Source organism: Ctenopharyngodon idella, chromosome 4 (genome assembly GCF_019924925.1).
Source record: "Ctenopharyngodon idella isolate HZGC_01 chromosome 4, HZGC01, whole genome shotgun sequence".
Taxonomy (NCBI): domain Eukaryota; kingdom Metazoa; phylum Chordata; class Actinopteri; order Cypriniformes; family Xenocyprididae; genus Ctenopharyngodon; species Ctenopharyngodon idella.
Genome location: NC_067223.1, coordinates 11414919 through 11436930, shown reverse-complemented (window position 1 = coordinate 11436930; position 22012 = coordinate 11414919). Strand labels below are relative to the sequence as shown.

Genomic DNA, 22012 nt, shown 5'->3' with positions numbered 1-22012 from the left:
AAGTCTCAGATCTTCATCTGACTCACAAACTGACCCTAAATAACCATCCACCCAAGCCACCATAAGTAACTGGATGTCCAGCCAACGGCTTCAGCAGGGAACATCTCGTTTTTGACACTAGATTCAGCGGTCACAGCAGAAAACTCTTTCGAGTTGCATGTGAACAGATGTCTTGTGTTACTTAGAAGGTAAGAGCAAGGACCAATACACACACAAGACGTCTCAGTCAAAGAGTCAGGCCTGTTCAAATCTCACAGCTCGAATCTAAATACCACCTGTCCGTATGTCTCGTGAACGTCAGCACTTTTCACATCAAAATTAATTTTTGGTTGGATGTGGCTCCACTGCTCTGCTTTGTTTGCCCGGAGTCTTTGCATCTTCAGAAAGATGGGAACAGGAGGATAAAAGACACTTTTATAATCAACATTTTGTCCTTAAGCAGTCTTTTTCTTCTCAAACGAGTTTTCATTATTTATAAGTGCTCCGGAGGTGTAACTGGGCTGGGATTTCACGCAAAGGTTTGATAGGAGTTAGATGAAGCTTACAGAATTGATTTGAGAAGCATGGAAATTATTATCTGCTCCCCGCATTGCACCGTTAACACATTTCACCATGTATCCCATGGAAAAAAGTTGAAATCTCAGCGTGTGGACGCGTGCGTTTAGCTGTGCCTTTGTGTGGAAGTGAAGAACGCAAGTGTCCACTTGAACACCGTGTGACTTCAAAGATGAAATGAAGTGCTCAGAAACTAGATTGTGAGAATTGAGATGAATTTCTTACTTGAAGAGGTATCAAAATATCAAAGAAATCTGAACTGGCTAATTTGACTCTCGCGTGCATCTGTTCGAGTTTCATACTCTCTCATCCATCTTCCACAATGCTTTTTAACAATGCTTAAATGAAAAAAAGGACAAATTCAGGCATAGTTTTAAAAAGGAAACTCCAGCTAAATGCACACACAGGCACGCACACATTTTTCTTTCTCAATATAATGAATATTTCAGTACTAAGAAAAGCAAACTGATTCCAGAGTGAAGAACTGAGGGTCAGTGAATCTAGTTTTAAAGAAACTTCTCCTTCCTCTCTTCCCATCTCTCTCTATCAGTCCTATATGCTGCTGTCGTTCTTCCAAGAATGTTAATGGCGTTGAAAAAAATGACAAGAATGACTTAGACATACATGTCAGGGAAAGAGGTCATCTCATGGCAGTGGGATGTTAATTCTCTTCTATTAATGAAATTTATCCTCTTCACTGTCTAGTCGCTTCAAAAGCAGGGACCCTCGAAAAAAAACGCAAGAGGGAGAAATAAAGGGAGCGGGGCTAAAAGACTTTTTTCTTTTTTTTTCTTTTTTTTGAGGCCACCGGGGGCAGGGCAAAAGGAAGAGACTGACAATCGTCAGGTGATTAAGAGGACTTGGAGGCTAGGTAGACCTACAAAATGAATAACCGTGGACCCAAAACCACGCCATAAGGCTCAATGGTTTGTGATTTGCAAGTTGATAAGACAAGAAGATTAATAATGCTGCATGATAATGGTTGCTGGCGACTCAGCTGGGGAGATGGTAATGATGTGATCCTGCTGTAGGAGCAGTTCAGCACGCCGCAGCGGTGAAGAGATGGCAAAAAAAAACGCCAGGAAAAAAAACCCACTCATCCCAATTGGCCCTCAGGATATGGAGAGTTTGAAAAATGAGAATACAGTTATCATTTTAATTAGATATAAAGTTTTTTTTCACATAATTTTGCTGAAATGAGGACTTCAAAGAATGCATTTTGCAGCGTTCAGCCCGCTGTAATTCCTGAGTGACAGTTTTGTTAATTTGTGAGGTGTTTTTTTCCTCCCCTGTTTGAATCAAACTTTTCCTTCAGGCGATTTGAAGGGGGTGTTATAAATGAAAATCAGGCAGGTGTTTGTGTGTGTGTGTGTGTGTGCATGCACGCTTCTGGGGAGGACGGGAAGACTGAAATCTCGGCTGTAGACACATTCGATCTGATGAGTATCGTAAAACTTAAAGCAAGTTTTTTTTCTTGCTTAATAAGCACAGATAGATATTGATGGCTGTGCATTTTTTGCCTTTAATGATTTTAAATGTATTTGCATCTTATTTTATTTTAATTATTACTTATAGTGGTGCTTTAATCCTCAGGGACCCAAACATGGATATTGATTACTATCAATCTTGACAATAACTGCTTTTGAAGGGAATAAAAATATATAACATATAATTATTTGTTTTTATAATAAAAATATGAATAATATAATAAAAATAAATGAAAAATATGAATTTTATATATATATAAATTTATTTATTTATTTATTTATTTATTTATTTATTGTTAGGAATTGTTTATGTATATTTTGTTTTGTGGTGAACTGCAAAATTGCAACGTCGGTCTTTTACATTTGCTTTTACAATTAGGTGCACAAATGTGCTCAAGTACATATGCATTGACTTTCTTGACAAACCTTCCCAGAATTCTCTAGAAGGAAATTTCAGAGCATTCCTCTGACACTCTCTAAATTTCATGATCCTGGAAAATATCCCTAAAGTACCTGAAAATTCATATCTGGATGCCTGCTGTGCTGTTTTTTTGACCTTTGACCTTCAGTTTGTTCATCTTGGAGTGATCATTTGACTGCAAATGCATTGTTTTGTTGTGTCACATGACAGCAGTGGTGTCAGGTGACTCTGATGTGTTGATAAACCACTTAGTGTCTGCGAGCAAACAAATTAAATGTGAAAAACAAGTCGTAATAAGTTTGTTCACAAGATCCCCAAGTGCCGACATGTGATATGGCACGTGTCGAAACTCCACATTCGAATGTGTGAAAAGAGGGTGAGAGTTTGTTTATGGTGTGTGTGTGTGTGTGTGTTTGGAATGAGGAGCGTGTACGAAACTCACACCGAGCATCACATATCGTCTTTGATACTCTGATACCTCTCCCATTTACAAAACAAAGGATGCGGCTTTTGCCAACAGTGCCGGGTTCATTTAAAACAATTCAAACAAATGAAATCTCATTTTTCCTTTCTTTTTTTCATGCCATGGCTGACACACAATCCCTCCATTTATATTTTAATTTGAGGCACTCTAGTTAATTATTGCAGCTGGGTTGTAATGACGAACTCTACATTTGCATAGGTCACAATTAAATGAATGAATTTTCGGGAAATATTCTACCATTGAAGTGTCAACTTTGCTAGAGGTCACAGTAGCTACGAATGCTCCCCCTATGCCCCGTAATGAGTTAATAACTGCTATTAAACTCTAATTAAAAGGCCAGCACTGGGTGAGTGAAACAGTTAATAGAGCAATATCTCAGATGTTTCTCTTAATGCATAGCCAAAGCAGAGATTGCCTATTCAAATTAAACCTAGCAGGGTTATTGTCTGCAAGCCCAGCCGCATTCTGACACTTTAATTACGACGGGGGAGGAAGTTGCATTTTTCACCACGACAGTTGCCTCGGTGTGACTTCGTTTCGTCAGCTTCGCAGGAAGTGATACCTTACGTAAGTTATTATACGTGTGAAGCGGACGCTTACTGGTAGTCTATACTGGATAATGGAGCTCTCTCAGTGTGTATCTGTATATCAGGACCGCTGTGTTAACATACTGCGTCGGTCACGCTTGCCGCGGTGGATATTTGTCCTGCTCTGGGATTGACATCTATTTGAGCGTGGTGGGCTGTCAGTTTGACACAAAGTGAATGAGGCATATTAGACGCACACACGCTCCTCCGGTTTACGGCCTTTAAGTGGCGCGCCGATGCACTGATAGCTACCAGTAAGCAACGATAAGTGCCGAGAGATGTGACAATGTCAATAGTCATAATCTCACCCGCCAGGAAATGATGAAACACACGTGCCGTATCTGCTAAACATGCCCCTCAATATCCACTAATAAAATGAAAGGGAAAATTTCTTTGAAGAAGCATGAAAAAAAAGAAACAATCAATAAGCCATTGGATGATAAATATGAAATTGCCGTGTAGAGTGAATATATTTGCTCCCGTGTGGACGGCCGTCAGATCAGTATGAAGAGGGCTAAGAAGCCTATTTGTATGTAAATGTGGGATTGATTATATTTATTTGTAGGCTCGTGGTGGAGATGCGCTATAGGGACGGATCATCTCACGGCTCTACCTGCAGGGTCTCTGTATAAACCACCAGATACAGTGAGAACCAGTTAAATTAGCCCTTCATTTTCAGAGCTGTGGCTTAGTAGTTAGCGCACATGTTCCAGATATGTTGAGCTGTGCCGCTCATTAGGGAGTCGTGGGTTTGAATCTGGCATGCATTGTGTTCTTATCTTGTTTTCTCTCTTATTTGTACACAATAATAAAAAGAAATAGCCCTTCATTTTGATACGATAGTCGTTTAGGGTTTGTGCTTTTGGAAAGTGCTCCATTTAAAATGATATTTAGCTAATTAGTATTTTAATAAATATTTTGCTTATAGCTTTTATGACTTCATATTAATTGACACTTTACTTGGGATTTTTTTTTATTTGTATTAAAATTAATTTGTCTCATTGCAGAGGCATTTAAAATTTACTAAAATTTAAAAAAAGGTGAATAAAAATTGTGAAAAAACAAATGGTCAACAGTATCTAAGTAAAAAGTACAGTTTTCCGACATATGTATGTATGTATGTATATGTATGTATGTGTATATATATATATATATATATATATATATATATATGTGTGTGTGTGTGTGTGTGTGTATATGTGTGTATATATATATATATATATATATATGAACATAACATGTCCATGGATTATATATAGGAGTATGTTATATGTTAATATTTTTGTTAATTATTATAGTGATAAAAATTAATATTAATATTAATTTATTAATACTAATATTATAATACGATAATAAAATGACATATTTCATATATTTTTATTATATAAGTAATAATAATTATTATTATGTAATGTAAAGTTATATATATTATATATATTAAATATTTCATTTTTATTATAGTATTTTTATTCCATTTTATTTTATAAGCAGCATTGTTTTATTTTTCCTGCTCAAAAATATGAATAATGAAAAAATCCTCTATATCAGCAGTCATGTGATCAATACGGGTCTGGTTCGACTCCTGACAGTAACCTCCAGACCTCACTCTAGCGTGCCGTTGGTTTTCACCTCTCAGCATCAGTGTGGAGCCGGTAGCCCTGGGTAAGCTCACTATTCCAGCTCTCCAGAACATTCTAATTACCAGTCCACCCTCATTATGTTTGCCATGTCATTGTGTGCGGACGAACGAACGGAGGGAGGCAGGGAGGAAGGGAAAAGAGAGACAGACAGAGAGAGAGACTGCAAGCGGTTTGGACCAATTTTATAATTTCTTAATCACTTTTTTGGCAACCTTTGCATGTGCCTGGGTTAATACCATAAATTGAATATTGCTTTGGTTTTCTCCTAAATAGGCTATCATGCCATTGCCGTGGCGCTTAGCGAAATCTATTATTGTAATTTGCATAGTCCTTTTTAGTGCAAAGATCCCACAAAGGCTAGAAGAACAAAGAGCTCATGAGGGAGAAAATAGGACAGGAATGATCCGGATCGTGCCTCAAACGTGACGTCAGCCCCCTAATGAAATCCTTTGACTGAGACCATAGCAAATGGTGAAATTCATATCTGACACTTAATGGTTTGCATAGAAATTAGAAAGCTCCTGTGCTTGATGTGCCTGATTAATTTACATCACTTTTGTTATGTCGGCAGCGCCGAAAATAATTCGCTGGGTGGGGATTTTATTTTTAATAATTGCAATAATAATAATTTAAAAAGATTTTTTTTGAAAAAAAAAAGCATTAAATAAAATGGCTAATTGCCAGGGGAAAAAAGCAGCAAGCACATTGCATGCGTGCCTTTTGGGAGAGCTGGCCACTTGATTTCCTATGAAAATTAATCGGCTATCAAACAATCTTCGTCTGCCGTGGATGATTATAAAGCCAGGAAAGAGAGAGAGAGAGAAATAGAGAGAGAGAGAGAGAGAGAGAGAAATAGAGAGAGAGAGAGAGAGAATGCCCTTTGTGTAGGTGAAATGTGTCGGAGACTGTCATCGTAATATACCTCAGTGAAATGAAGGTTAATTCTGATGTACAGCCTGCATGGCAGTCATTATCAGCGAATCATGAAAATAAATTAAGCCACTGAAATAGATACGTCCTCCTCGCGCACACAGCGGGGATCCTGTGAGCGATGGACGGATGAACTTTACAGATTATTATTGGAAAATACTGCCGAATTCAATTAATGCACCTAAAAGACACCTTTATAGAGGGCAGCCATAATTTAAATGACAGCGGGTGTAATTTTGCTTGTTATAAGTCAAATTTGCAGAGTTTCATGTTCCACATATTTCATTTTTCCCACGTTTTCCTCCAGCTTTTTGTTCTTTCCCTCCATTAGGACACGTTCCTCGAAAAGTGTGATCTCTTTTCAGGTGCGTTCGCGATTCCGTCTTAACGGAGAGATCTACAGAATTTACTAAATAAAATCCTTGGAATTTATGCTTGGTCTGCCCGGTGCGCTCCATAATCCCTCGCGGCAGACTCCGCACAGCCTCTCTCCCTTCCCGGCCCCGTTCCAAATGAACTCGTGCGCGTACGTCGCCTGTATGCAGATCGCCTACCTTCTCGCCTCTCAACGAGGGCCTGAGGATAGGGCTAAACGGTTGACCTCTGACCTCACGACAACGGGAGGGAGAGAACAGGAAGCTACGGTGTTAATCCACGCAGGCATCTGACAAGCGCCGGGAAGGCTGGGAGTCCATATCAGCCTGACCCCGACGCACAGCACCTTTATCTGTTAATCTACAGCTCTCTTTAACAGCTTGCTGAATTAACACCCAGGCAGGGCAAGAGGGCTTCCGATTAACACACATCAGCCCCTCTGCGCCGAGCACAAAGGAAACGCTACCTTGTCTTCCTGCTTGTGTATGTAAGACGTTGTACCACCCTCCCTCCCGCTGTCTTTCTTGGCGCTCAGGAAGTTAAGGAAAGTTGTGTTAATGTCTTTTGAATATGATGATGGCAGAATGTTAAAATAGGTTAGTGTGACAAACTGCTGCATGTGTTAATCAGGAATATAATTCTTATTTTAGGTTCATTTGTATTATATTTTAAGATACAGTATGTTACACATGCTTAAATGTAGATGATGGTTAATAACATATATTTTAAAAAAGTGTTTTTTCTTCAGGATTTTAATGTAGGTCAAGTGGCGACCCAAAACTGTACTAGAATCATCTACTGTACCAAAAATATACATGTATTAATATTACTGTATATCAGACCTGCAACCCAATTTTAGGTCGCAACCCACTAGTTGACAACCACTGATATTTTGTATGATATTTATAAATTAATACATTTTTAAATTTTATATGTAAAACATTTTACGTAATATATATTACAATTTAACATGCAAAACATTTCACTTTTTTTTTTTTTTTTTTTTTTAAAAACAAGGTACATAGAAATTGTTCAGTGACAAACACACAAAGCCATTCATTTACTTATTTTCTTTTTAATATTTAAAATGTACACATTTATAAAATATATGAAGCTAAAACATAAGTAAAATCTATTTAAATTTTGAAAAAAATAAACAAAAAAAATCTATATTTTTAAAGCAGCATCACTATGATTTTTATTTTCAAATCTGTTTCTCTTTATTTTTTTTATTTTTTTGAAGATTATAAAGGTTTTTAAAGATTTTTGCAAAAGTAGATAACAGCATAACCTCTGTTCTTTCGAAATTGTTTTATATATATATATATATATATATATAATAGTTCACATTTCCTAATGAAATATATTTGCAGCATCCGTATGGATATTGAACTCATTTTTGGGTTGTGGAATTGGATGTGGATGATCACTCATTGCAGCAGATAGTAAAATCAATAGGTAGTGTGTGTGTGTGTGTGTGTGTGTGTGTGTGTGTGTGTGTGGCAATGATATCTTTAGCACAGCAGACTGTGTTTGAGAGAGACTCGGCGAGAATAAAATGTGAGGGAGTGGGGCCACCTTTTGACGACAAGAACGCACAGACAGCTGTGTTTCCCCCACACATGCACACACACACATCCCTTGTCTTTCTCTCACACACACACACACACACACACTCAGACAGGGCCCTTAGACAAAGCAGGGACGGCTAATTCCAATGAGAGCCAAATCAATCAGCTTTTTTTAATCACAGCACTACTTTTATAGTCTGGCAGTAATGATGAAATCCTACATAGGGTGATCCCCTAAGATACACACTCACACACACACACACACACACACACACTGTCGATTTCAGTACTCCAGACACTTACTGTGATGATTTTCATTTTTCAATTACATTATCTAGTCAGCCAATCAATCGTGGGGCTTATCAATAATTAATGCTTCAATGACTATTAAAACTCCTAAATAAAACTGCAACATGGCCTCTGACAACATTTAATGATTTTAGCTCTGTGACATATTGCTGGGGCAAAATAATCTCCATATTTATTTTTAAATTGATAATTTCAGTGATTCATTACATCTGGAATGAGACAAACCGCATATCTTTATTTAAATGATGAATATAATACACAGCAAATGATTATTATCCCTCGCTGCGCACATGCAACACACAAACAGCCGTGTTATCCCATCTAGGCTGTTGAATTGAACAGATCGAGCTTCTAGTAATAGAAAATGTTTTTTCCGCCACAGGCTCAGCTTCACTCAGAGGGGTGTTAACGTGTGCGGTTATGGGTCGGTGTTTTGCTCTGCTACTCTCGCCTGTTGCTGCCGCCTCTCGCGGCGCGTGGATTTGTCCGAGATCCAGCTCAACAGCCAAAAACAACTGTTTATAAACAGCTTTGGAGCCCACAGGCCTTGAACCGACCCAACCTCACAGCAGATGCAGCTTTGATCCGACTAATCGGAGGGCTGAACTCTCTCTCTCGCCGTATATATGTGTGTGTGATATCTGTTTTTAGGTTTTTCAGGATGGCAGTCATTGGTAGGGAAAATTATGGGTTAATTTGGATGTTAACTGGATTAATTCTGGATGTTAGCTACATGTCAGAGTATTAGTAGACTGTCTGCTTAATATCTGCTAACACTTTATTTTGATGCTCCCCCAACAGACATTCTACTGACTATAAGTAATTTTGCAACTACATGTCAACTTATTCTACTAACCCTAACCCTAACCTAACAGTCTACTACAGTCTACTAATGCTCTAATGAAAGTTAGTTGACATACAGTTGCTTATAGTTCATAGATTGTATAAAGTGGACCATCAAAATAAGGTGTAAGCTTATATTATGCTGTATTTATATGAACTATAAGTCAGTGAGGGAACCCGTGTCCTTGGTGTTGCACCTGTTTGAGCTACAGGAATGCCATCAGAAATTGCTAGGTTCGCAAAAAGTCAACATTCTGTTGCAGATGTTTGCTAAATCCATGTCTAAATAACAATTTGACTATCAGTTAACATCCAGTAGCCTGCATATGTTAAGTGAGCATGTTTGTCGCAGCTTTTTACTTTGGAATAACGTGAACTGATGAGTTGATCACAAAAAGACCAGGAACGTGTTTAAAAAAATTCAATTTTGACTTTAAAGTGCAAAACTCTCTCAAAATCATATATAAAAGTCTGACGATTGCATATGTTGGATGTGCGTGTCATCTGCAATGAAGGAGGGAGAAAAAAAGCGAGGCGAGGCAGGAACATCTGTCAGTACTCAGGCCGGTGTGATGAGGAGTAGTGCTGGTATGCAGCCGCCCAACGCAGAAATCAGCAGGGCCGGTGAACTTGGCACAGCTTTGTTGTTTATTTGGCCTGACCCAGCGTTCGCCGCGAGGCTACGGCAGCCGCTCGCTGAAAGAAGCTTTTGTCCTGCAGCAAGAAGTCTGTTACAAATATTTACCATGGGGGGAATGCAAAGGCCTGGCCTTCGGCCAGCCAGACTGCGGCTATAAAATTCGCTGCACATTCTTGAATTAGTCGTCCTTTCAAACTGTGCAAAATTTATGCCCTCCCTTTATTAATGAGATCATGCTGTCAAAGATTATTGGCCATTTACCCTGTCAATGTATGGATTTCACGATCACACTCAAGCGAGAGCTGCGCTGTAATTTAATATCTTTGAACGGAAATACATATGTGCATTTCTGAAGTCTGGACATGAGTAAATATGAATGTTTCCTGGAAAATGGGTAATATTTCAAGCCATCTGATGTTTTTTGGCATATTTAATGTAAAATTATGGATATTTTTTCCTCCATGTTTTTTTGCACCTTCACTATATGAATATAAGGTGAATTCAGGTTGATTGGGATACTTTTTGCCATTGAGATGACTAGTAAAAAAGTGTCCCAGTCAACTTGAATTCACATACACACGCACACACACACGCACAGGTTTGTTTTGCTATCAAAGTGAGGACATTCCCTAGACGTAATGGTTTTTATACTGTACAAACTGTACATTTTATACCCCTACACTACCCCTACCCCTAAACCTACCCATCACAGAAAACATTCTGCATTTTTACATTTTTAATAAAACATTGTTTAGTATGTTTTTAAAGCTATTTTAAATATGAGGACTCATGAAATGTCCTAATATTTCATGTTTACGTCGTAATACCAGTGTAATACCCATGTCATTATACAAATTTGTGTCCTCATAAATCACAAAAATACACACATACACAGACACACACACACACACATACATATATATATATATATATATATATATATATATGTACAGTCAAACCAAAAATTATTCACACATTTTTTATATTTTTGATATATTTTTACTAGTGGGTGCAGGACACTATAGTTCATTTATGTAAGTGAGGATAGCAAAATAAAGTAAACTGTGGCATATTATACCCAAAAATTCTTCATACAGTGGACTACCAGTAAAATTTGAAACCAAAAATTATTCAGACACTTTGACCTGACCATGTTTTGCCAAGTGTTGACCAAGTGTTATCTGACATAATTAAGATGATTTTTTTTCTGATACAGTTTAACTCTGAGATCTTGTCATATTTTATTACCATTTTTTAAACTATAGTGAATAAACTGTATTAATGAATGAAATGTTCAAGGTGTCTGAATAAATTTTGGTTTGATATATAAACAAACACATTCACACATATGTATTCAAAATTGATATTCATCATATTAAATGATTTTTTTTACCCTCATGCTTTTTTCATCAATATTCAATGTATAAATAATTGATTTTTAGTTTTATTGTTGTTTTTCTCAGCGATATTTAATGCATTAAATTGTGTGTTTTCCCTTTAGTTTTTTTGCAGGTTGATATTCAATGCATCAAATCATGGATTTCTTAACCCTTTTTTTTGCACATCGATATTCAGTGTATAAATGATAGATATTTTTTCCCTCCATTATTTTCTAGAGGAAGAATCAGAACAAATCCGTCTTTTTTCTTTTTTTTTCCCCCTCAGGCTCACACTTGGGTCAATGGTAACAAACGCACTTTCAAACACTGCATAATATCACACAGGGAATGTATGTATGTCTGAGGTTCCAAAAAAAAGAAAAAAAATTCCATAGCGGTTTTACAGCTTGAATACATCTGCCTTAACCGGCGAGCTCGTCTTTTACCCTTGTAGCCGGACCTTGCCAACAGCTTCTCCAGCACATTGACATGCAACAAAGCTAATGGTACCCAATACGGGAGGGTCTAATCTCGACTAACTGACAAGATTTAAATCGAGGAGACATGTTCTGCTGATTAGCTTCCACACCCACAATTATCCAACTGGGGTGTCAAGCAAGGTTTAACATCTCCACTGATTCTTCTCTCTGGAGAGATCCAGCAGGAAACGCAATCGCTTTTAATAACTGCAGCCACCTCCAGCAACACCATCCAGCGACTGCAGCGTTCTCAGCCATTCAAACTCCCTTCAAAATTAACCTTTCCAGCAAAAATATAATTTCGTGCAAAATGAACCACCGAGCCCTTTTTCTCGCCCCTCTCTTTCTCTTTCTAGCGCCATTCGCCCCCCCTCCTTCGAATAATTTATTCAAATTGCCCAACTCAGAACAGTGGAGCAATCTGCTGCCCCTGAGAGGACCTGTGAATTCAGATTTTATTCTGGAAAAAGAAAAAAAGAAGTTTATATACCTGGCCGTCTCCTGACAAATAAGGGACTCATTTGAAACGTCCCCTCGGTTGCGTGCGAATGAGCGCGGCTCGTTAAAATTCGCCTCATTTGAATATTCCATGCAAAATATTATTTGATTGCGGGGCGTGTCCCGTTATATCCACGAACACAAAGCCCCCATCGGGCAGCATATGTCACCGCTGACTTTGAAACAGAGATTGACCCCGTTTCACGGATGTCGCGACAAAGGGACGTCACCCGACGTCACGGACAGCTCGGTTAATTCCGCCCCCTCCGAAGCTCTCGTGGCATCAGTTCGGATTTCGTCTCCACTCAATCACCTGCCCATTTCCTGCACTAACGAACTGTTTTTCTAATGCTGATGAAACCAGGACACAAAGCAATGCGATTAATAATTTACTGTTTAGTTTTACTAATTGATCTGTTTGGGGAATGAGGATAAAAGTGAAGCCGCATCCTCAGATCACAATGCTTTCATATGGCATTTATACACAAGCCACAGCAGGTTCCCACAAGATGAATAATGAACTAAACAAGATCAAATAATTATCACCAGGGACTTGAAGAGCACACCGTAGACAACAAAGTTGCCAAATAGTGAAGGTTCAGTCCGAAGGAAATGCAGCTTTCAATCCTAAAATGTAGTTTATTTTTTTGCTCTTCATAGTAACATTAAAGTGCGTCCCCTTTGTCTCGTGGTATTATACCAGCCTTGGGTTTACTGAAACATTGTCAAAACCATAATTAAAGGGTTTATATTCTGACATACAAGATGAGCTATTTTTGAAACTGTGAATGCCTGTGAATAAATTAGGCAGATTACTGCACTTTGAGTCAAAGCAAATGTGAGCCATGTTTAAGACTAAAGAAATTATCCGCAATCTATCGCCCGATCGTTAGTCCGCGCATGTAGTTTAGGTTTCCCCAATAAGCAGGATTGTACTCGCTCGTATCTTATGAATATTTGTATGTGGATTTACACGTGCGTGCTTCGACCATTATGAGCTCAAGTTTGTGTCGCGGGTCTCCACAATAGCTTAATATCGTGTCCCAAGGTCAAACGTTAAGCCGTCGTCTGGCTGATCAGAACGGCCCCCGCCATCCCGAGGTGCTGTTGTTATTAGCAGCCAACTCGGAGACATTCAATGTGCTAATTTCGGAAAAAGGAGGAGGAGGAAGGGGAGGGCGGCACGGAGATATGAGCTCCTTAGTAGCATCGCTGTACAGAGTAGGATTAATATGGAATGGGATACATTTCCGTGGTCTTAAAAAATCTGGATGAGGGAAATTATGTAGCGAGATATTCATCTCGGCTCACTCACGAATGAAAAACTCCAGCTGCATTTCTCCAGATGCGTTCGCAGTGTTTTAAAACATTAATACCTTGATAGATTTAGCCTACTTTGTATTCATTAACTAGTTTACAATCTATAATTGTGTCTGTAATAAGCCCAGGCGGAGCGGCTCGCGTACGAGTGTGAAGTGAATCAAATGTGCCCTACCTAATATTCCAATTCCCTCTTGTATTTCGAAAATATGTATAAATTTGTGTCAGTGTGACTGAATTTGGCTTTTTTTTTTTCATGTTTACGATCTGTTCATTGGATCGCAACGTCTAATCACTCATGCCGTTTATTTGCGACAGCTTTCTACGCTGTCTCTTTATCTGCCACAGAGAATGAATGGGCTAAGACGACATGTGTTCACTCCTCCAAATTTAGCTTTAGCATACAGTTGTGCGATATATATCCGCTACGGTGGGCTGTCATAGTTGTACCCGCATCTACATATGAAACCAGACAGATCTATTTCCAAAGGTGAAACTGAGGCTTAAACAAACCCTGATGTCAATCACAGGGGCGATTCTTATTTTAGCAAAGTCAAGCACATCTGAATATGCATTATTTATGATGGAAATAAGCTTCTTAGGCAGTTTAACCCGAGCGTGCTGGCAGATATTAGCAGGAGACATACTTTTCATCAGAGCTCGGTGTTTGAAGTCTAAATAACGCACGTGTGATTAGACCCAAGGTAGCTGCCGCCCGTCCCGGGAAACTCTTTTCTGAGCTGGAACAAAGAATTCTGTGTGTGTCAGGAATTTTGGGAGTTTCATTCGGCAACAAACTCTCTTTTTCATGCGCTATTTCCTCTGTTGTTCGGTTGCACATACTCGCTCATTCTCTCTGTTTTCTTTCATATCTCCTTACCTACTGACAGCGCGGTTGATATATGGTGAGTTTGTGGAGAAAGCAAAGGGTTGTTGACCCATGTTGTTTTAATGAACAGTTCTTCGTGAAAGGCACTCTCTGTGGCCCTGTCCTTTGTATGTGTGTGCGATTTCTCTCTTGCCTCTTTGCCAAGATTTATTTCATTCATAATAGATTTGCGGAAACTCTGGCTTGTGTCTTCATCTGACAGTTTTAGAGTCTTTCTTTTTTTGTCTTCCCTTTCCTCTATCTGTAATATAGTAGAAATGCTCTTGAGTTTTTCCACTTGAGTTTTGCTGGATTTCTTCCAGCTCTAGAGACAGAAGCTGCATGACACAAATTCAAAAATATCTGTTCCAAAATGAGTATTTACCTTGGATTGTTTTGCTTTACGGTGACCCTTTAATGTTTTGAAATTTAAAATTGATTATTAGGAAAGTTAATTGATGCCCATAACAACTGATTGTATAACATTTTGTTCATATGTCCGTGGGTAGCGCTAATGTCAGTGGATTTCTCTAGGCTTAGGCCCTACCTTTATTGATGTGTCTGCAGACATGGGCCCATGGGTCCATTCTTTTGTGAAATACTGGGCAGAACCTGAATTCACCAAGTGCAACAACATTCCAATCAACCATTTGAGGGACAAGTTTACAGTTTGTGTCAAGTTTAGGCTTACAACCAGGGTTAGGTGCTTCAGTGTTATTCACCTATCATTTCCTTCTGATTTTAGGCATAACTTATGAGTAGGGTTAGGTTTAGGGGTAGGGATATGGTTAGGACAAAATTTTCGAACAGGAATGTTGTTCCAGGATCAACAACAATGACCAAGGAACACGTCTAACTTGGCAAAATCAAAATGTGCAAATACTGAATTGCACTGTAAAATAAATGTTATGACATGTTATAGAAGTAAAACAAGTAATATTTTATGTAAATCTGTCAATATTAATAGAACTAAAATAATCATTAATTTTAGTCTCAGCCTCAGACATTGTGCTTTTTTTGTTGTTAAAAATGTTTAAATATAAAGAATAATTATTTTTCCAAAGTTTTTAAGGTTCAAATCATCATTCCTAAATAAAATATTCGATAGAACCACACACTGAATATTTAATTTTGTTTTCAAATGTCTCTGAAATATACAGTACGTTTTACATCTAAATGTAGGGAATCTCGAACCACAATCGACAGTAATTTCTTCTGTGATTATATATTGTTATATAGAATTTTATCAATTTAAAATTCAAATTTTAAATTAAATTTATTAACAAACCACAATATGTGCTAGAGTTTATACTAACAGTGAAAAGTATGACTTAAAAAAAATCCCAAAAAGTTTTCGATTTTTTTTTTTTTTGTGACAAAATTCACAGGGCATGAAAACTGCTAAAGACAAGGTGATTTAAAAACATTAATCTTAAGCCCTGGAATCCAACCCCTAGAGCCGCCCATGCACATATCGATAATGATTGTGGTAAAGAAACACAGTAAATGAGGGACACGTACAAACACCACAGCCGCATCAGGTGGGAGGCCCTTGCCGCTGTGGCGCCAGCCCTAGCGCTAGCGCTTCCTTTTAGATCTGCTTATTTGGATGCACTTGATGACACAATGGATGTGCATTACTCGCCTTCCAGCCTTCCGGCAGCTGTAATTTCATAGCAGTTACCACATGCATCCTACTTGACATACAATTCACTCTCTCTGGGAAGGGAGCCAAATAATGGGATTTAGCCCGGGCTGCTAGCGCGCTCGTGCCACCGCTCCTCTAATTAGCCTATCCAGACATGCGCCCCTTTGCACTGTCAGCCACACATCAGCCCGTGACGTACCACTCCACCACTGAGAGGTCAAATCTGTTTTTCAGAGCAAATGGAATAATGGACTCATATGGGCCCCCTCTCTCCTTTGCCCTGAGCACTCTCAACCACACGCCGAGCAGTACAGATAATGCTTTAGATGGTAGTGATGCACTGGAACATGAGAATGTTTACTGGAACAGGGAAGTGGATTATGGAATTGTGGGTAAATAGAGCAAATTATGGCCTTTCGTCAAATTATATGTGCCATAGGTATGTTGAGACTTGTTGTACAATCCTCTGAGTCTATAACCTGCTAATACCACCTATGGTGGGGAATTGAGAAGCGATCTTATTCAGATTTTATTGATTTTCAAGACTTTCATTCGTATATTGTGCATATTGGCCAATATTAGAGTTTTTTAAATGATCTGTATCTGTCAATATTTTATATTTAATTCTGTCATGACAACTCTCGGAGTGTTTGGCATGGTAATGGGTATGACAATGTTGATATGTTTGGCCTTGGTGGAATAGATCTGCTACACTGCTGCTGATGCTGTTATTGCAGCTGCTGCAGAGCAAGTGAGGGACTTGCTACTGCCAATACATACACAACACTCTGCTGTGAGCAAGTAAGACATGCTGCTGCTGTACAATATAGTGTACATGAATTACCCGTAGCAGATCTATACAGGTGGAGCTGGGGAAGGTGGAGGTTTCTGAAAGCGCACTGCACTGCTAAGACAAATGCTACCCAAGTATTTTGAAGGTTAAGCACGCAAGCTCATTGCCTACTGATACAGCAGGAACCAATCAGCTGTGCCCTATAGATAATGATGTGATTATGAGCAGGTTGAGTTAAATGACCTATTAGCCTGTGCCATCTAGAGTTTCTTTGTATTTTTTTACATGCTCATTTCTACTATTTTTACATTTAGATTATCTTCGTCACTCAAAGTTAATCTTTAAAAGCACTAATAATTTAATTACACTGTTAAATGCAATCTTTAGCAGATCTCAAAATAATTATCCCTTTTTTCATACTGCTGTTATAACTAAATTCACTTGTTTTTTTTTATTTTTTATTTAGATATATAGACTAAACAGTATAGAAATTTAAAATGTGATATTGGTTATCTATAATTAATCTATAATAATATCTATAATTAATCTATAATGCCAAATACACAAACCAAAGCATAACCACTCATAAAATATATTAGAATGCATTTGCAGTTAACTAACAGTTTGAACTAGGTCTGTCTGAATAAGCTATGCGGCACAGCTGATCATGTGTGGTTTGTCTGGACATTGTGCAGGACTTTAATTGTTACAAGCAGAAGCTTCATCATAATAGCCACTGTCTGCAGTCTAGCTGTCAAAAACACACTGGAACAATTTCATCTGCTCCTGAGAGGGAGGCTCACACATTGCCGCAGGCCCGTCTAATCAGCCGGCAGAGTATTATTGACTTGTTTATTTAACAGTAATGTTGCACGGGGCCTTTGTTCCCTCTTTCTCTGAGACTGTCACGCCGCATCCAAGAAAAGATAGGGTCAAACAATTAACGAAATTAATGAGTTTATTCAGTGTGCCACCAAACACAGGGAGAGATGAAAACGGATACCTCAGCAGAAACACAAGACGCTCTTTCTTTGTATTTGTTTTGGGAACACACAGCTCATTAAGACTGCGAGTTATTGAGAGTTATCTGTTAATTGTGGAATGTATTAAAAAATGTAACACCTTAACAATGAGTGCAAGGTTCACTGATCAATAGTGGAAAATGGATCCTTTGTGGTATTATCGCAGGTAATTGTATTTCTCTGCCTGCTTGCATCAATAAACAAATTAAAAATAAACAGAATTTGAGTAGCTTGCTGTACATTAAGCTTGGAAGAGATAAAGTTGGCCAAGTTTAGAATAGCATAATAACAAACTTACTCTATTATCTGTTCTGTCACTGTATTATTCAATTACACTCATATACTTAAACAGAAAGATGTAGACAGTAGCTTAAAAAACCTTCTGTAGCTTGATAACTGAAATTGACTGCCAAAAGACATTTACATTTATGCATTTGGCCGATACTTTTATCCAAAGTGACTTGCATTGCATCCAAGATACACATTTTTCTCAGTTCATGCATTCCCTGGGAATTGAACCATAACCTTGGCGTTGCTAATGCCATGCTCTACTGTTTGAACTACAGAAATACACAAAAAATGTTTTCAGATCAAATTGAATACAAAAATTAAGGTCATTTTAGATTAGGGGTATTAACTATGAATTTTGCCTCTAAAATCCTAATTACTGCTTATTAATAGTTAGTAATGCAGTTGTTAAGTTTAGGTATTGGTTAGGATTAAGGGATGTAGTATATGGTCATGCAGAATAAGGCATTAATATGTGCTTTATAAGTACCAATAAACAGCCAATATCCTAGTAATATGCATGCTAATAAGCAACTAGTTAATAGTGAGAATTGGAACCTAAACTAAATTAGAAATACCAGTATTTATTTGATGAGGTCATGAGGTCATGTGACAACAACATAGCATACTACTCTTTAAACAACACATAATCTTTTGTTTAAAAAAGTAGTATGCAGTGAAATCTGCATAGTATTCAGCAATAGTGAGCCAATAATCATTTTCAAACCAGTCCGTCTCCAGCTATTCCCAAGTTTTGTCGAATTTTTCAAAGCAATGGTCCCCAAACACTTTAAATGCATTTAAATACAGGATTCTCCCCCCTGCGGGCCTTCTATAAAAGTCTGTCCATTTCATGTCGGACTCTAGATTGTCAACTCCCTAATGAGGAGCCGTTTTTTAGTCTTTGAGCCTGGTTGCTTTGGGCTTCATTAGTTTTCCCTGCATCGTGAGAAGTGAGACTCACACATTCACAGAAAGCGGGGCGGACACTATCTCAGAGTTGACACACCGAGATTGCGATGTAGTCACGAGTGTGTTTATGTGCGCTGCCGCCACAGGGTGACACCTCGGCCATCTCTGATCAACGTATAATTACCTCAGAACAGGAAGTGGCGGGTGTTGGCAAGGGGGTTTCGGCCGTGATGGATGTTGACCCCTCCCGGGAAGGATGGCTCCTGTTGTGTCACCCTGGGGGTAGGGCAGGAAACAAGAGCTCTTTAGAGGATACCAACGCCATTAGGTCACGGCAGGGGTCCTCTTCATTGCACACGCAAACACACACACACACACACATATAAGAAAGAACAAGTGTCATCGAAGAAGAATGACCTCGCTTTTTCCGTCCACAACACTATAGTTCAGTTCATGAGAGTCGTATAGCCCATAAACTCCCTTAATATCTTCCCCCCATCTCGCCCGCCCTCTTCTGTCAGGAGCGTGCAATAAATATCATGTCAGACCAAACGGCGATGCTCCTTCATGGAACACTGGCTGTTTATTAGCGGCAGGCTAACTTTAAGAGAAATGCTAACATCATTCATTAATGGGCCGCATCTTGGGTCTGATGAGGCGTGTCGGCGGCGCGAGGCCAGGCGTAATGGCGCCCGGTAAACGGGCTCCGTAATTGTACGTCCAAATCGTACAGTGGGGCCGTCCGAGGCCTGACAGTGACAGAGCAATTATGGCGAGCCAAGCGGGCCGTGTCAAATTAGCGGCCCTGAAGAGGCTCTCATCTCTCCCACCCAGGAAGTGATCGTGAGTGATGGGTGAGACATAGATGCGGCACTAACGCTCTGATTTGTCAATAGCAGGTTTTCGAGAGCCGGGTGTCAGGACTCTATTGAGATGTCGAAGGTGGGGGTCCGGTGACCCGAGCAGGGAGTCTTTCACAGGGAAGGTCATCAGTCAATGTTCCTGTCAGGCGGAGATCACACGGATGCCTGCAGCCCTCCGCAGTAATTACACTTGACTGGGGATGAGGAGATGTCTTCTTCTTTGGGCCTACAATGACTGCATAATTTATAATCAACGGCAATCAGGCAAGTCAGACGAGGAGGCTTTTGTTTTTGGCTTGTCTGCTGAGTTCGCTGCATGGATAATCTTTATGACATGACGGAGTAAACTTGCGCAGAGACAATTCGCTTATGCATGAATAAATATGTACGCAGCTATCTTAGAAGTTGAGTGAAATGTAATAAAGATGAATTGTGAGTTCTTGAGAGAATGTTTTATGCTAAATGTAAAATTCTTCCATTGGAGTCGTGTACTAAACTCACACCACTGGTTGAGTCAGTTTTGCTATGTCGGCCTCTCAATCAAACAGTGTTGAAAGCGCCACAGTGTTTACAGTCTTAACTTACAGCTGTCTTTGCACATTAGACAAGGAGGAAGTTTTTAAACATACTTCATCTTTTAAGGAAATATTTTTTTCTTCTTTTCATTTATGTATTTGTAGAACTTGTGTGTGTGCATGTGTCAATCTCATTTCTACCATTAATGTCACTTTCAGATCGTCACTCTCAGATTATGTTTAATTATGAATGCTTTTCAGTCATAAATGTTAATGCAGATTTGCATGGAGTTTTATGTTGAAGAAGTGACATCCTCTATCTCACTTAGTGTTTGCACTTTCATCCTGGTGGAAAGAAAGAAAGAAAGAAAGAAAGAAAGAAAGAAAGAAAGAAAGAAAGATGATAAATGATAAATGATAAATGATAAAAAAAAAATTAAATAAAAAGAAAGCAATAAAAGGAACAAAAAATGTAAGGAAATAATGTGAAAAGACTGAGAGAAAGAAAGAACAAGAAAAAAGAAAAAATAGAAAAAGACTAAAAGAACAGAATGAGAATAGAAAAAAATAGGGAAAAGGGAGGAATGAAAGGTAGAGAAAAAGAAAAATAAGAGGATAAAAGAACAGTATAAAGAAAGAAACTATAAACGAAAGGTGAGAAAAGAAAGAGAGAAAGAAAAAATAATGAAAAAATGTAAGGAAGGAAAGGATGAATAACAAAAAAGAGAGGAAAACAAAAAAGAAAGCAGAAAGAAGAGAAAGAAAGAGCAAAAGGAAGAAAGAGAAGTTAGTCAGAAGTTAAGTCTTCCGATCTGCAGAATTGATCAACAAATACAGTATCTAAGGAGGTTACAATCCTACATGAACCAGAAGTTGTGTTGCTTTATTCAGTTATAATACATGCAACAAGTTCTGCATCAATTCTACATGTTTGAATGTTTTAGGCCATTTTCAATTGTTCATGTTCAAAGATTTAAGTGGAACCCCCAAAAATCTAGAAATTCACCAGCTTATTTTTGCACTAGACTACCATTTTAGAGAGGAGAGCTGATCATATATTTATACAACACAGATGTACGGCCAGTGTTACGCTCTCAAATATTCCTCATCTTTTGGGGAGGATTTCACAGACGGCGTCGATGTTGCAGACTTCCATTCTACATCTTGTTTCCTTTGTAACAGAAATCCATATGACAAATTCATCATCCATATTTCATTCCTCTTTTGTGTTTTATTCTTATATTACGTTTGTATGCATTCATTCACATGTTTTTAAGGTGCTTGTGGTTCGTCTGTTGGGTAATGAACAGATAAATGTTTTAGCTTCGTGTTAGTTTATGCACATTTGATATCAAGACACAAGTCTTGTTGATTTCTCAGTTTGTCAAGCACTCCTGGCATTGCACGTTTGAAGTCTTTCCGGTTATTCCCATAAAACAAGATGAGTAGGCCGAATCAACGAGGCGTGGTGTTTAATTATTCACTCTGTCCTCCACGCAACCCTGATGAAAGTGTCGTTCGTTATTCACGTTCGCTATCTGCAGGGCGCTTCTGTTGTATACGTCAGAGATGTTGATAGGGTGAG

At 38.5% G+C, this 22012-nt stretch overlaps 1 long non-coding RNA gene across 1 annotated transcript in view; it reads left to right on the top strand.

The window, feature by feature from the left end:
- LOC127511473 (uncharacterized) overlaps nucleotides 1-22012 on the top strand; it is a 100236-nt gene that overhangs the window by 66545 nt on the left and 11679 nt on the right. The window contains exon 12 of the long non-coding RNA XR_007930028.1: nucleotides 1-188. This is a non-coding gene — a long non-coding RNA (uncharacterized LOC127511473). The remainder of the gene's footprint in view (nucleotides 189-22012) is intronic.